Genomic DNA, 16,349 nt, shown 5'->3' with positions numbered 1-16,349 from the left:
AATGGGCTGAATGGCCTAATGGCCTAATTCTACTCCTATTCCTTTTGACCTTTGCAAAAGCCCTTACGAAAACCTAGATATATTGCACCTGTTATATTGTCCTTGACTACTATCGCTGTTACTTCTTCAAAGAACTCAACAAAGTTTGTAACAAAGAGAATTTCATTTTGAAATCTAGTCCGACTGGTAATTGTTTTATATATATATATATATATATATATATGCGTCACAGATGGCTTTTATCATTGGATCAGATTTGCTTCAACAACATTTTCTTGGAATTAACTCAATGTGGTGAACTAACTCAGGAGGAACTTGACATTAACACATGCACGGGCTGTAAATAATAGCGTCTTACTTGTCGTAGGAAGTGGTGATCCTTTGGAATGGATGTCACAGTAATAAGCAATCACTTGTGCCTCAGCTCATTCCTCCCAAACTTCACAACTTGTGCCAAGTGAACTCTGGCGAGGTCTGCAACAAAATAAATCTCTTTTAATACATTAAAAAATACCAAATACCTTTTTACATTGGTTAAAAACCCACAGCCCTGGAGTGAGATAGCATTAAAATGCAGTCTGAAGAATGATCCCGATCAGAAACATCACTTTAGTCCAGTTTAGAGATACAGCACAGAGATTCAGAAAGAGGCCCTTCAGCCCACCATAGTCAAGATCGTACCCGGGTCTCTGGCGCTGTAAGGCAGTAGCTCTACCACTACTGATGCCCCACGCCATGGTGCCACCACTGATCCATGTCCTCCAGAGATGCTGCTTGAACCACTGAGTTACTCCAGCATGTTGTGTTCGACACAAGATTCCAGCATCTGCAGTTCCTATTGTCTCCATTGAGATCCAATGGCTTAGACAATAGACAATAGCTGCAGGAGTAGGCCATTCGGCCCTTCGAGCCAGCACCGCCATTCAATGTGATCATGGCTGATCATTCTCAATCAGTACCCCGTTCCCGACTTCTCCCCATACCCCCTGACTCGGCTATCCTTAAGAGCTGTATCTAGCTCTCTCTTGAATGCATTCAGAGACTTGACCTCCACTGCCTTCTGAGGCAGAGAATTCCACAGATTTACAGCTCTCTGACTGAAAAAGTTTTTCCTCATCTCCGTTCTAAATGGCCTACCCCTTATTCTTAAACTGTGGCCCCTGGTTCTGGACTCCCCCAACATTGGGAACATGTTTCCTGCCTCTAACGTGTCCAACCCCTTAATAATCTTATATGTTTCGATAAGATCCCCTCTCATCCTTGTTTCGATAAGATCCCCTCTCATCCTTTGGATCATTCATGTGACTCAACCACACAGGGGAACATGGATAGGTGACATTTCGGGAAACAGGCCCTTCAGCCCTCCAAGTCTGCACTGACCAGCAATCACCCCGTACACTAGTTCTACACACTGGGGACAATTTACACCCCTACACACTGGGGACAATTTACAGAAGCCAATTAACCTACAAATCCGCATGTCTTTGGGAATGTGGGAGGAAACCGGAACACCCGGAGAAAACCCACGCAGTCACAGGGAGAACGTGCAAACTAAGTACAGACAACACCCGTAGTCAGGATCGAACACGGGTCTCTGGTGCTATAAGGCAGCTACTCTACCGCTGCACCTCCCCTGTGCTGCGAGACAGTGACCTGTTGTGAATTGTTGCGATCAATCCTGATTCTTCAAGCTGTCCCTGACGAAGATAAAGAGGAGAAAACGCACATACAAATAATCTTTGTTGAACTCAAGAATGATGAGACATTCAATGCTTTGAATACGAAGTGGGAATGGCATTTATCAGTAGCCCGTATTGTTTCAAATGTATAAATTTAGCATTCAAGCTATTGGGAAGATCTGGGCTGAAACAGCAATCTAACTGTTCGCAATACTAAATATCAACTTGTGCATTGCCCTTGTGTACCTTGGCAACCTTCCCCGGTTCCTGCGCTTTGATTCCTCATTTCCACACCAACCCTATTCCCTGCACTTATTGAAGATTACACTGAAATGACAGAACGTGCAGCAAAGTCCCTCTGTGAAGCCACACCTCGAGCGAGTCCCAGTGTTACCTGCCTTATGCAGTGAAATGTAGAGATCTGCAGCAATATGTAGTAATATACAGTAATACAGTAATGGAATAATGTAGTAATGTAGTAATCTACTAATATAATGTAGTAATATAGTCATGTAATATAGTAATGTAGTACTATACAGTAATATTATAATGTAATGTAGTAAGGTACTAATATAAAGTAATGTAGTAATATAGGCATGTAATATAGAAACATAGAAACATAGAAAATAGGTGCAGGAGTAGGCCATTCGGCCCTTCGAGCCTGCACCGCCATTCAATATGATCATGGCTGATCATCCAACTCTGTATCCTGTACCTGCCTTCTCTCCATACCCCCTGACCCCTTTAGCCACAAGGGCCACATCGAACTCCCTCTTAAATATAGCCAATGAACTGGCCTCAACTACCTTCTGTGGCAGAGCATTCCACAGATTCACCACTCTCTGTGTGAAAAAAAACTTTCTCATCTCGGTCCTAAAAGACTTCCCCCTTATCCTTAAACTGTGACCCCTTGTTCTGGACTTCCCCAACATCGGGAACAATTTTCCTGCATTTAGCCTGTCCAACCCCTTAAGAATTTTGTAAGTTTCTATAAGATCTCCCCTCAATCTTCTAAATTCCAGCGAGTACAAGCCGAGTCTATCCAGTCTTTCTTCATATGAAAGTCCTGCCATCCCAGGAGTAATACAGTAATGTAGTATACAGTAATATAGTCATGTAATGTAGTAATGTACTAATATAAAGTAATGTAGTAATATAGTCATGTGATATAGTAATGTAGTAATATACAGTAATATGTAGTAATGTAATGTAGTAATGTGGTAATATACAGTAATGTAGTAATATAGTCATGTAATATAGTAATGTAGTAATATACAGTAATGTAGTAATATAGTCATGTAATATAGTAATGTAGTAATATATCAGTAATATGTAGTAACATGCATATGCAGTGCTACCTGCCTTTTGTCAAACTCCATCATTTTGTGTCTACCTTTGATTTAAACCAGCATCTGCAGTTTTTGCCAAGCTGTGCATCCACACCAGTGGCCTGTTACCTGCCACATACGGTTTACAGACACATCGATAATAACCATTGGGAAGTATAGACTATTGGAAAAGGGGTACACCAAAGATTCTCCACTTAGTCATAGAGTTATACAGCACGGAAACAGGCCCTTCAGCCCAGCTGGTCCATGCTGACCAAGATGCCCCTTCTACCTCCGTCCCGCCTTCCCGCGATGATTCTGTTGGCCAACGTTGGGCTTGGATCTCCCTCCCATCAATGAGGCAGACGGTTTGCACCCTCAAAGCAGCAAATGCTGACTGAAAAGCTGCCAACTCCCAATTGGGAACTGCAGACTGAGCCTCCAGCAGAGTCCAGGCGATCAGAGTCATAGAATCACACGGTGTAGATCGGTGTAGATGGGACACGTTGGCTGGTGTTGGGCTGAAGGGCCTGTTTCCACGCCATAAGACTCTAAGTCTTGCCACGGCCAAATTCTTACATTTACGTCCGTTAAATCATCTAGACCAAGGCCCAGATGGCTGCATCCGTGTTTGAAGAATATTGGTTCAAATCCCACTGCACAGACTGGAGCTACGTAGGGAGTGGGTCCTGTGGTGTTGTCTTCTAGATTCCCACTCAAATCGACATAATGAACATGAAAAGCTGACGCGTCTGAAATTGTAGATGGACACAAAATGCTGGAGTAACTCAGCAGCTCTGGCAGTATTAGAGTCTGAAGTGATAGCTGGTCAATGCAACCAGCCTTCGTTTATTTTGTTCACCGTTTATTGGTAACTCAAATTTCACTGTACCTTAATTGGTACGCGTGACAATAAATTGAATCTTGAATCTTGAATCCCTCAAACACCACTTAACAAACAGTGTATGAAAATAACTGCAGATGCTGGTGCAAATCGAAGGTATTTATTCACAAAAAGCTGGAGTAACTCAGCAGGTCAGGCAGCATCTCAGAAGAGAAGGAATTGGGTGACATTTCGGGTCGAGACCCTTCTTCGGATCTGTGGAATTCTTTGCCACAGAAGGATGTGGAGGCCAAGTCAGTGGATATATTTAAGGCAAGAGATAGATAGATCCTTGCTTAGTACGGGTGTGAGAGGTTATGAGGAGAAGGCAGGAGAATGGAGTGAGGAAGGAGAGATAGATGGGCCATGATTGAATGGCGGAGTAGAATGGGCTAATTCTACTCCTATCACTTATTATCTATTCTCTTCTCAGCCTTGATGCAGAGTCTCGACCCAAGACCCCAACTTTCACCTTTAACATCCTGCGATGTTCCACGGTCCGGAGATTTTCCAACGTCCTGATATTTTTATTCCAGATTCCAGCGTTTGGAGTCTCTTTTGCATTCGCTTATGCACTTGCACCCAGTGAAATCTCCAGGGACGAGTTGAGGTGGGCGGCTGGAGAGAGAGAGAGAGAGAGAGACATCCACAGTGTCTCAACGGCCGTGTAAACATTTAAGTCACGTTCCATCTCCCGAGTATAACTGATTGAGAGTGATCAGCCATGATCGCATTGAATGGCGGTGCTGGCTCGAAGGGCTGAATGGCCTACTCCTGCACCTATTGTCTATTGTCTATTGTCTATTGTCTATCTTCGCCAGCATTCCTTCCAATCTGTTCAAAAATTTCCTTCCGCATTATATTTTTCAGACAGAGCCCGGTGCAAGACTGCGCCAAAGAGTTCAGTCATTGATTGATTGATTTATTTATTTGTGCGAGCCTTCTTGGCCCCATGGTTTAAATTAAACACAAACGTGGCTCAGAAAGTTGAGTTCAATTGGGCCGTGTTCTGATGTGAAAGGCCAGGGATGGTCCTCTCTCAGGGGAACCGGCGAGGGGAATGTCCGGGGAACGCGGCCTCACAGGTTTCGGTCTGTTCAGCTCGCTCATTTTATTTACTCCCGAAGGTCCCGCGTTATTTTTGTAACTTTTTCTTTTCATTCAGCAATAAAACCACCGCCTTCCTTTCAGTTGCCCCAATTGGGTTTTTGGAGGTTAACATGTTGGGATTCTCAAGAACATGTCAATATTTACAGGAGGGATCCCAGAGGTCAGTCTGTTACACAATTTGTGAAGATTCCCAGTGAGGGAGTGCGTCAATGTTTACGGGTGAGCCAAGGAGGAAAAGACAGGGGGGAAATCAACCCATATCTTCAGGTTTCTTTAAGTTGGGCTAAAGGGCCCCGTTTAGTTTAGTTTCGTTTAGAGATACGACGTGGAAACAGTTGTATCCGTACCGACCAGCGATTCCCACACACTAACACACTAGGGACAATTTTACACTTATACCAAGCCAATTAACCTACAAACCTGTAGTTCTTTGAAATGTGGCAGGAGACCAAAGATCTCGGAGAAAGAACCACGCAGGTCACGGGGAGAACGTACAAACTCCGCACAGACAGCGCCCTCAGTAGGGATCGAACCCAGGTCTCTGGCGCTGCAAGCGCTGTAAGGCAGCAACTCTACCGCTGCGCCACCGTGCCGCCCGGTTCCGTGCTGGTAGGACTCTACGACACTATTTCACAGAGAAAGGAATGTGAATTCCTTTTTATTTACAATTTACAATTAACAATTGTAAATTTACAATTTTCCAATTTTTGTAAAATTTACAATCTTTACCGAAGACAATTAACCTGCAAAACCTGCACATCTTTGGAGTGTGGGAGGAAACCGGAGCGCCCGGTGAAAACCCACGCAGTCAAAGGGAGAATGTATAAACTCCAAACAGACCGCATCACTAGACAAGATTGAACCCGGGTCCCTGGCACTGTAAGGCAGCAACTCCACCGCTATGCCACCGTGCCACCCCGTGAATCAATCAAACCTGAGGTTCCTTGAAAGATGCAGCATGGAAACAGGCCCTTCAGCCCACTGAGTCCATGTTGTCCATCGATCAAGTACAATAGGTACTGCCAAGGGAAAGATACAGAGTGCAGGATATAGTTCTCAGCCTCATGGCGCAAAAGTTACAGATACCAAGTTCCATACACCTACCACCATTAAAATGTAATGTAAAAAAGCTGCTCCTCAGGTTCCTATTAAATCTTTCACCTCTCACCTTACACCTGTCCTTTGGTTCTTGATTCCCCGACTCTGGGTAGAAGACACTGTGCATCTGCCCCATCTATTCCCCTTAAGATCTTATACACATCTATAAGATCACCCCTCACTAGGGTTGGCAACTGTACGTATTAGCCGGGACATCCCGTATATTTGGGCTAAATTGGTTTGTCCCGTAAGAGACTGCCCTTGTCCCGTATTAGGTCCGGGGGGCACTGTAGCCCAGACGCTGTAGGCCCGGACGCTGTAGGCCTGGATGTTGTAGGCCCGGACGCTGTAGGCCCGGACGCTGTAGGCCCGGACACAGTAGGTCCGGACGCTGTAGGCCCGGACGCTGAGGCCCGGACGCTGTAGGCCCGGGCACAATAGGCCCGGGCACAGTAGGCCCGGACATGGTAGGTCTGGACAGTGTGGGTCTGGAGGCCCGGGCGCCGCCTAACGGAGGTTGTGTATCAATCCGCCTCCCGGCCCGTGCGGCCGCTATTGGTGGAGCGGGAGCACGTGGCCGCTGGCTGGCTGAGGTCACGTCACCTTGTCCCTTATTTGGGAGTGAGATAGTTGGCACCCCCACCCCTCACCCTCCTGCGCTCCAGGGAATAAAGTCCTAGCTCTCATCTGTTCTTTAGCCTCCCACCATTCTGTAATCTCAAGGACTCACTCACTTTGTCTGCCTCCGTCTCTCATACATTCATCTTAAATTCTTTGTGAAAAGAGACGGGGGAAAAAAAACTGGTCTTTCTATCTTTGACAGAAGGTTACACAAAGTAATGAAATGAACACAAAAAGAGAAATCAAATGACTCTATGTTCAGTTTAAACACAAAATATTGGATTACTCAGCTTCTCTGGTGGAAAATGATGGGTGACGTTTTGGGTCGGTTAAATCTGAGGAAGGGTGCCAACCTGGAACATCACCCATCCTTTTTCTCCAGAGATGCTGCCTGACCCACGAAGTTACTCCAGCACTTTGCGTCTATCTTCAGTCTAAGCCAGCATCTGCAGTTCCTTTCTGCGCACTCTACTTTCAGTTTCGTTTAGTTTGAGTTGAGTTTTCGCACACTCGTTTCACTCCCTCCCTCTCACTTTCATTGTCTCTGCTGGTCGCCCTCCCTTTCTCTTATTCTCAGTCTCGCTCACATCAGAAACGGCAGCTAAGATGACTTATTTTTACCTTCACCAGCCAGTGAGTGAAGGCTGTAGAAAATCAGCCTCTGGGTTTAATGCCCTCCGACTAAAAATCACTTCCGAGGAGCAAGCGAGAGGTTGAACGGACGCCCGGAAAAGGAGAGGAGGCCAAGTCCCTGGGATCACTCACGGAACAGTTTGGAGATGTGTGGTTTGTGAGTTCCAATGTGCCACTACTACTCAAAAATACTTAACTGGCTGGAAAGGACAGAGTGAATGATGCCAGATAAATGGTCCTCTTTCATACTTCAACTCACCTGAACTCTGTCCCGAATATTGCCCTGCTACTCAACCCTCTATGCCTGTCTCTCTCTCTTGCTCTCTATCACACACATGCACACTCTCACTGTCCTTATTCCATGCCTTTTATCCAACACACCCTCTCTCTCTCTCCCCTCCCTCTCTTCACCTCCCCCCCCCCCCCCCCCCCTCTCCTCCCTCCTTTGCACAACTTTCCTTTAGGAAGTTATTCACCTAATGGAAGTCACCTCCATTCTCACTGCTCATCAACAGTATTGGAATATCTAGCGTTGGGATTTTCAGAGGCAGAGACCGCTGAAATGTAACGTAGATTAACCCTTCAATGAATACCCGTGTCCTCCAGAGATGCTGCCTGACCCGCTGAGTTACTCCAGCATTTGGTGCTTTACTCTAGAGTACAGCATCTGCAGTTCCTTCAAAGGATCGGATGTGTCTTTGGGGAATCTCTGTTTCTGAGCTGACAAGAACATCGGTTTTAATCACGCCAGTAATCAGAAACTCGATACGAACATCTTTACAGTTCAGGCTCTCATTCAGTGTCGTGCTGCATGTTAACACCACTTCCACATGGTGTTCGGTTTTATCTTTCTCAGAGTCCCTGGTTTTGATGAAAGATAAGAACAACTCATATTTTTGCTTTCACAGAATCAATCTCAGCATCCCCAGGCAATGGGGAACTTTAGGCTATCACACAATGCTGGAGTAACTCAGCAGGCCAGGCAGCATCTCTGGAGAGAAGGAATGGGTGACGTTTCCGGTCTTGACCCGAAACGTCACCCATTCCTTCTCTCCAGAGGTGCTGCCTGACCCGCTGAGTTACTCCAGCATTGTGCCATACCTTTGATTTGTACCAGCATCTGCAGTTATTTTCCTATAGGAACTTTAGGCTAAAAATCGGTTTATCTGTGGAGCTCTGGTCCCTGAATCTCCTCTGCCTCCATCATCAGCTGACTGTCCATAGCAAATGCTTAGAAGGTAACAGCAACGCTGCCTTAACATAGGAAGTGGCTGGTAGGTATAACATTTAGAGACGCAAGGAAACCGCAGATGCTGGTTTACACGCTCAAAAAAAGGACATAAAGTACTGGAGTTACTCATCAGGTCAGGCAGCATCACTGGCGAACATGGATCGGCAACGCTTGAATAGGGACCCTTCTCCAGACTGATCGTGGCACGAGGAGAGAAAGCTGGAAGAGAGGTGGAGGTGGGACAAAGTCTGGCAAGTGATAGGTGGATACGGGTGAGGGGAGGGGGGGGGGGGGGGGGGGGGGGAGGGGGTTGACTGGCAGATGGTTGGACAAAGGCCAGAGATGAAAAGACAGAAAGTATGAGATAAGGAGATAGGGATAAAAGAGACGCGAAATGTGAAGCCAGAGGAAGGAATGTGGGTGGGAGGGGAGGGGGAAGGGGGGGGGGGGGGGAGAAATGTGTGTGTAACACGGAAGAGAGTGGGGAAAAGGGGGGGGGAGGGAGTATTTGTAGGCTAGTTAACTAAAATTGGAGAATTCAACGTTTAAAATGTGTGTGTAAATGCATGTGTAAAACTTGTCTGGCTGTGCTCACCTCTAATTACTGGGTCAGACAAAGGACACTGGGCTGAGTGTGTAGGAAGCCAAACATAGGAACCTTCAATCTTACGGACACACATTTAGATCCCAATTTAAGAAACCCTGCTCCACCATGCAAAGGTAAATATCTACACAGTAAAATTAAAGAGCATCTCTGGAGAGAAGGAATGTGTGACGTTTCGAGTCAAGACCCTTCTTCAGTCTGAAGAAGGGACTCGACCCAAAATATCACCCATTCCTTCTCTCCAGAGATGCTGCCTGTCCCGCTGAGTTGCTCCAGCATTTTGTGCCTATCTTCGATGTAAACCAGCATCTGCAGTTCCTTCCCACACAAAAGCTAAAGAGTAGACAGAAGAGACTGCAGATGTTGGCATCTGGAGCAAAAATTAAATCTCTGGAGGAACTTGGCGGGTCGGGCAGCATCAGTGGAGGCAGTAAGACAGTCAATATCCTCGTATCAAGCGCCTTTGCTCCATTAGCAACGCCAAAATGTCAAGTTTAATCCTTGAAGGAAACAAATCTGCCAGGTTTTCCTGAAACAAAACTCCCTTGATACAATCTCTGCATCAACACAAACACACAGACCCAATTAAATTACGGAATGTGTTGGAAGAAAATGAATGAATGAATGAATGAATGAATGAATGAATAAGTTTATTGGCCAAGTATGTCCATACACAAGGAATGTGCCTTGGTGCTCCGCTCACAAATGACAACACAAACATACAGTTAACAAATAAGAATAAAGCATAAACACACCAAAACAATAAGGATACAACATTACGGTCTAAACATGTGGGTGAAAATAAACCAGAGCAAAAAAGAGAGTACAGACTTTGGTTATTGAGTACAACTATCACTCGTGGAAAAAAAGCCGTTTTTATGTCTGGCTGTGGCTGCTTTGACAGTCCGGAGTCGCCTTCCAGAGGGAAGTGCTTCGAAGAGTTTGTGGCCAGGGTGAGAGGGGTCAGAAGAGGCCAGGGTGGCCAGGGTGAGAGGGGTCAAAAGAGACTACAGGCTTTGGTTATTGAGTACAACTACTACTCGAGGGGAAAAAGCTGCAGATGCTGGTTTACATCGAAGATAGAACAAGCTGCCAGAGGAGGTAGTTGAGGCAGGGATCATCCCAATGTTTAAGAATCAGTTAGATAGGTACACGGATAGGACAGGTTTGGAGGGATATGGGCCAAACGCATGCGTCTAGTGTAGCTGGGACATGTTGGCCGGTGTGGGCAAGTTGGGCTGAAGGGCCTATTTCCACGTTGTATCACTCTATAACTATGACTCTAGAGACACAAAATTCTGTAGTGATTCAGCGGGACAGGCAGCATCTCTGGAGAGAAGGAATGGGTCGCATCAGGGACTCTCGGACTATCTTTGAATGGACTTTACTGGCTTTACCTTGCACTAAACATTATTCCCTTATCATGTATCTGTACACTGTGAACGGCTTGATTGTAATCATGCATTGTCTTTCCGCTGGCTAGTTAGCACGCAACAAAAGCTTTTCACTACACCTCAGTACACTTGACAATAAACTAAACTGAACTGAAACTGAGTGACGTTTCAGGTCGAGACCCTTCTTCAGACCTGAAGTCGTGAAGTCTTGAAGTTGTTGGGTCTGCAGAAGGTCCTTGACCCATAATGTCACTCATTCCTTCTCTCCAGAGATGCTGCCTGTCCCACTGAGTTACTCCAGCATCTTGTGTAAGAAAATAACTGCAGATGCTGGTACAAATGCTGGAGTAACTCAGCAGGTCAGGCAGCATCTCAGGAGAGAAGGAATGGGTGACGTTTCAGGTCGAGACCCTTCTTCAGACTGATGCTATTCAGCATCTTGTGTCTACCTTCAATTAAATTATGGACCTGATCGTGTTTATTTTCACGCAGAGAGACAGACAATGTGTACAAAGACCGAAAGGAGACAGAGGCAGATGGACAATCTAGCATACTGAGCATTTTGTATTTACATAGTGATCCCAGGCCGTTTGTGATCTCTAGAAGCCCAAAACGTGTTTTACAGCCAATTTACAGCTAATACCTTTGGTGTGCAGTAAAGGTAAAATGGAGTATGGTAGGGAATTTACACACAGTAAGCTTCCACAAACAGCAATGGAATAAAGAATGGATAAGGTGTAGGAAGGAACTACAGATACTGGTTTAACCCAAAGATAGACACAAACAGCTAGCAATGGCCTGTTTCTTTTATCATTGTTACTTTTTTACATAACTTTCAATCATTTGTTCTATATCTCTCTACATCGTCGTCTACAGTGTATCTCTCGTTTGGCTTTCCCCATGGTTTTCAGTCTGAAGAAGGGTCTCGACCTGAGAGGGCGGCACGGTGGCGCAGCGGTAGAGTTGCTGCCTTACAGCGAATGCAGTGCCGGAGACTCAGGTTCGATCCTGACTACGGGCGCCGTCTGTACGGAGTTTGTACGTTCTCCCCGTGACCTGCGTGGGTTTTCTCCGAGATCTTCAGTTTCCTCCCACACTCCAAAGACGTACAGGTACGTAGGTTAATTGGTTTGGTAAATGTAAAGATTGTCCGTAGTGGGTGCAGGATAGTGTTAGTGTGCGGGGATCGCTGGTCGGCGCGGACCCGGTGGGCTGAAAGGACTTGTTTCTGCGCTGTATCTCTAAATCTAAATCTATGTCACCCTTTCCTTCTCTCTAGAGATGCTGCCTGTCCCGCTGAGTTACTCCAGCATTTTGCATCTATGATGAACAGATAGTCTGCTTTAGTTTTGCTGGCATGGGGATAAATATTGACCCAACATCACCAAGAAGAGTTCCCCTGCTCTCCTTTAAATAATTCCCCGGGAACGTTTAGAAAGACAAGCAAACACAAGCATGTTTAACCCCTTGAGTCCAACTCGCGATTAGACAGCGGCAGATCTGAATCATAAGATCATTTAGTCTGTTTTGACCCGCAGGCTTGACCCGAGAGAAATCAACCTCCACGTTTGCAATCTCCAATGAATCTCAGTCTGCTTTTCATTTTTGGGGAATGAATTTGAGACTTCAACTGCCTTTAGGAATGGGCCAATCTTAAACATGTCAAAATGTGTGAACCATTCTACATTTCCTTACAATCGTCTGCTTTGATCTGTCGTTTTCACACCCTACCCCTCCATATCTCTAGTGGGCCTCTCCCCTGACTCTCCGTCGGCAGAAGGGTCTCGACCCGAAACGTCACCCATTCCTCCTTTCCAGAGATGCTGCCTGTCCCGCTGAGTTACTCCAGCATTTTGTGTCTATCTTCGGCTTAAACAAGTCAAGTTGAGTTATTTGCAGGAACAAAGAACCACTAAACTACAGAACAGATGCTGGTTAATGCACAACAGGACACAAAGTGCTGGAGCAACTCAGCAGGCCAGGCATCATCTCTGGAGAAAATGGACGCCTTGGGCCTCGACACGAAACATCACAGATCCATGTTCTCCTGAGATGCTGCCTGGCCTGCTGAGTTGCTCCAGCACTTTGTGTCAGGACAAGTTGAGTTTATTGTCATATGCACAAGAATGGTACAGGGAGAATGAAAATCTTGCTTCCTGCAGCATCAGAGGTACATATACTTGTGCTGTCAGCATGATGCACACAGATGCTGCTTTGCTCTATAATGCCGAGCTGAGCAAATGGACTTTATTTTAGACTTTAGGCTTCAGCCTTTAGAGATGCAACGCAGAAACAGGCCCTTCGGCCCGCCGGGTCCAGGCCAACCAGCGACCACACCAAACACCGGCACTATCCTACACACACTGGGGACAATTTACAATGTTACCGAGGCCGATTAACCGACAAACCTGCACGTCTTTGGAGTGTGGAGGGAAACCAGAGCAACCGGAGAAAACCCACGTGGTTACAGGGAGAACGTAGAGACTCCACACAGACAGCGCGCGCACGCAGTCAGGATCGAACCCGGGTCTCTGGCACTGCAAGGCAGCGACTCTACCACTGAGCCACTGTGCCACCCAAATCCACTTTGTTCCAGAAAGCTTCACAGTAGCGCACAGTATATACTGTACAGTGCGCGCTGCCATGACCAGAGACCCTCACTGAAGCAAGTGGTCACGTTCCTGTGGTCGCAGATTCTAATGACCAGCAACAGTGAAAGAACAAGTGGTCCTGCTGATATTTGAGGGGGTGAATGAGGCTGGTGTGTGCTGTCGAGCAAGGCGACTTCGCCATCCTGCCCCTCAAGCACAGGCAACTCAGTTCTATTTGAAAATACTTGCTGGTTTGTACTGTTTGAATAATGTGGGCTTAGAGGTTTGGAAAGGGCTGTCATTAGCACAGTTGGTTAATTGATGGATCAGCCCTAAATCCGAGCGCTGAGAACAGTCCGTATCAGTAGCGTGACATTAATGAATGGACAGGGGGCCACGGTTTGACAACCTGGTCACTGAGGTTCCATAGCTGACCACTACGGACCCAAGGAGACAAAATACGTGGGCTCTATTTTAATCAGGGTGCCTTCCTTCCCCTATGACGTCTTTGCTCGAGTCTTGAGAAGGAAATAAAGTCTTGTGGTGTTAACTATCTAGTGCAAACATGCTCAGGCCACAGGCTGGAGCTGAAGAAAGCACAAGTGAGACCAGGTGAACGGGTCTCAGGAGCGAGGGGGGGGTTGATCGAAGTGGGACGTGACCGGACCCAGGCAACATAGAGAGAACCTCAGATGCTGGTTTGTGCCAAAGTTGGACACAAAGTGCTGGCGTAACTGAGCGGGTCAGGCAGCATCACCGGAGAAAAAGGATGGGTGATGTTTCGGGTCGTGACCCTCCTTCAGAAAGCCCTTCTTCAGAAGACCCTTCTCCTCCTTCAGACCCTTCTTTGAAGAGTGTCGGCAGTCGGTCGGGCAGGAACGGGCCCACAGCGGGTGCCAGCGCACGCTCGATGGCGGGCCGCCGAGAACAAAGGGGGATCCAGTGTGAGGGGCGGGGGGGGGCGCCGAGAGAACAAAGAGGGACTCAGCAGAGAGGGTGGGCGAGTATGAACAGGGGCCATCGAGACTTTTATAACTTTGAATACTTTTGTAAATTTGTCGGCGCCCTTACAAAGTGGCGACTCTTTGCATACTTGTGTATTGTCTGCAGAACAAAGAATTTCACTGTACCAAGTTCATATGATAATAAAGGGCGGCACGGCGACGCAGCGGTAGAGTTGCTGCCTTACAGCGTATGCAGCGCCGGAGACTCAGGTTCGATCCTGACTACGGGCGCCGTCTGTACGGAGTTTGTACGTTCTTCCCGTGACCTGCGTGGGTTTTCTCCGAGATCTTCGGTTTCCTCCCAAAAATTGTCCCTAGTGTGTGTGTAGGATAGTGTTAATGTGCGGGGATCGCTGGGCGGCACGGACCAGGTGGGCCGAAGGGCCTGTTTCCGCACTGTATCTCTAAATCTAAAAATCTAAAGTGTCAATGAATCAGAGGTGTCCCGACCCGAAACGTCACCCTTTTCCTCCAGAGATGCTGCCTGACTCACTGAGTTACTCCAGCACTTTGTGTCTTTCCCAGCCAAATGACCCACTGACAATGGCCCCCAAACCTGGTCCAATTTCCACCATTGCTCGCCAGCAAGAGTGGTCAGTCAATTTCTTATTGATGAAGTCCAAGCAAATGTTCTGTGCTAGATGGCAGCGATCTTGTAATCAGGCGCTGGTCAGGCCACATTTGGACACCATATCTGAGGAAAGATGTGCTGGCTCTGGAGAGGGTCCAGAGGATGTTTACAAGAATTATCCCAGGAATGAGTAGGTTAACCTATGATGAGCATTGGACAGCACTGGGCCTGTACTCGCTGAAGTTTAGAAGGATGAGGGGGGACCTCATTGAAATGTTGAGAATAGTGAAAGGCTTGGATAGAGTGGATGTTTCCACCAGTGGGAGAATCTAGGGCTCAGAATTAAAGGACTTTCGGTTAGGAAAGAGATGAGGAGGAATTTCTTTAGTCAGAGGGTGGTGAATCTGTGGAATCCGTTGCCATAGAAGGCTGTGGACGCAAAGTCAGTGGATATTTCTTTCGTCAGAGGGTGGTGAATCTGCCACAGAAGGCTGTGGAGGCCGTCAGTGGATATTTTTAAGGCAGAGATAGATAGATTCTTGATTAGTACAGGTATCAGTAGTTATGGGGAGAAGGCAGGAGAATGGCGTTCAGAGGAAGAGATAGATCAGCCATGATTGAATGGCGGAGTAGACTTGATGGGCCGAATGGCTTAATTCTGCTCCTATCACTGATGATCTTTTAATGAAATTGAACTAAAGACCTTTAATTTAACCGTGTATCTGCATTATGATCTGAGTCACGCTCTGAATTAGACATATGAATGAATGAATGAATGAATGAATGAATGAATGAATGAATGAATGAATGAATAAGTTTATTGGCCAAGTATGTGCATATACAAGGAATGTGCCTTGGTGCTCCGCTCACAAATGACAACACCAACATACAGTTAACAATTAAGAATAAAGCATAACCACATCAAAACAATAAGGATACAACATTACGGTCTAAACATGTGGGTGAAAATAAACCAGAGCAAAAAAGAGAGTACAGACTTTGGTTATTGAGTAGAACTATCACTTGTGGAAAAAAAGCCGTTTTTATGTCTGGCTGTGGCTGCTTTGACAGTCCGGAGTCGCCTTCCAGAGGGAAGTGCTTCGAAGAGTTTGTGGCCAGGGTGAGAGGGGTCAGAGGTGATCTTGCCCGCTCGCTTCCTGGCCCTTGCAGTGTACAGTTCATCAGTGGGGGGAAGGTTGCAGCCAACATCCTTTTCAGCTGTGCGAACGATCCGTTGCAGCCTCCGGATGTCGTGCTTGGTGGCTGAGCCAAACCAGACCATGACGGAGAAGGTGAGGACGGACTCAATGATAGCAGTATAGAATTGGACCATCATTGCCTGTGGCAGATTGTGTTTCTTCAGTTGCCGCAGGAAGTACATCCTCTGTTGGGCCTTTTTGACTGTGGAGTCGATGGTGGCCCCCCATTTAAGGTCCCTGGAGATGATGGTTCCAAGGAACTTAAATGACTCCACAGATGTGACTATGGTGTTGTTGATGGTGAGTGGGGGGAGGGGAGGGGGATCTCTTCGAAAGTCTACGAAAGTTTGTGCAGCATAAAACAAGCTCGGAGACTCACTGAGCTGAATTTTAACCCCTACAG

The 16,349-nt window shown here is 46.6% G+C and overlaps 2 protein-coding genes across 2 annotated transcripts in view; both read right to left on the bottom strand.

The window, feature by feature from the left end:
- hivep3b (HIVEP zinc finger 3b) overlaps window positions 1-471 on the bottom strand; it is a 243,634-nt gene extending 243,163 nt beyond the window's left edge. Inside the window, exon 1 of the mRNA XM_078422962.1 lies at window positions 359-471. The gene's annotated coding sequence lies outside the window, so the exon portion shown is untranslated. The remainder of the gene's footprint in view (window positions 1-358) is intronic.
- LOC144606726 (cAMP-dependent protein kinase inhibitor alpha-like) overlaps window positions 1-16,349 on the bottom strand; it is a 692,291-nt gene that overhangs the window by 640,036 nt on the left and 35,906 nt on the right. The window lies entirely within an intron of this gene.

Source organism: Rhinoraja longicauda, chromosome 27 (assembly GCF_053455715.1).
Source record: "Rhinoraja longicauda isolate Sanriku21f chromosome 27, sRhiLon1.1, whole genome shotgun sequence".
Taxonomy (NCBI): Eukaryota; Metazoa; Chordata; class Chondrichthyes; order Rajiformes; family Arhynchobatidae; genus Rhinoraja; species Rhinoraja longicauda.
The sequence above is the reverse complement of the archived record's forward strand: the minus strand, read 5'-3'. Positions and strand labels throughout refer to the sequence as shown.